Below are 778 nucleotides of genomic sequence, written 5' to 3'. Positions count from 1 at the left end.
CATCACGAAGGCTTATCACAATTAAAATTAGTAATATTGCTATACGCGACTGTTGAGAAGTCGTACAACAGGAAAACAATGAAGACTCGGGTCCGCGCAGGCGCGGTAGAGAGCGTGAGATGGCAAAGCTTTTACAAGCTTTCAAGAACCTGTTGAGAATAGTGCAGTGGAACACTACTACATATGTATCCATCCGGACGAGACGTGGCATAATCTTTATGTTTTGAATAATCATTACTAATTAAGATAGTGCTCGTCAAGCTAAGTGTAATAAAATTATTATAAAAATTATTATAAACTTTAAAAGGCAGTACTTGCTTCAAAACTATTGGACCTGTATATAATAGGAAAAGTCTGAATTCAGTTGCTTTATATCGCTTGCATTCTACTATAGATCGAGTCTTTGGTAAATATTGATAACAACAGACCCAGCCCCAATGATCTTGACCTTTACATTTGTTGTCAAGGTTATGACCCTGAGTGACTATCAAGAAGTTTCGCTCGTTATTCGTTAAAAAGTTATTAACAAAAAAAGTTATAAAAATTAATGAACACATGTTGTTAAGAAGTAGGAGAGATAGGCGGGTTCTAACCCAGGAGCTCCGAGGGGGGAGCGGGGCGGGGGGGGATTTGCGCGGGGGGAATGACGTCACAGGGGTAACCGCCGAGATGTTTACGTAAACATGGGCCATGTATGTTTACGTAAACAATGATAGCGGCGGGCCCATTGAGAATATGAGAGGAGGGGGATGACATCACCGACGCGGGCGTTGCGCCG

Source organism: Wasmannia auropunctata, unplaced genomic scaffold (assembly GCF_000956235.1).
Source record: "Wasmannia auropunctata unplaced genomic scaffold, wasmannia.A_1.0 LD336041.1, whole genome shotgun sequence".
In the NCBI taxonomy this organism is placed as follows: domain Eukaryota; kingdom Metazoa; phylum Arthropoda; class Insecta; order Hymenoptera; family Formicidae; genus Wasmannia; species Wasmannia auropunctata.
Note: the sequence above shows the minus strand (reverse complement) of the source record.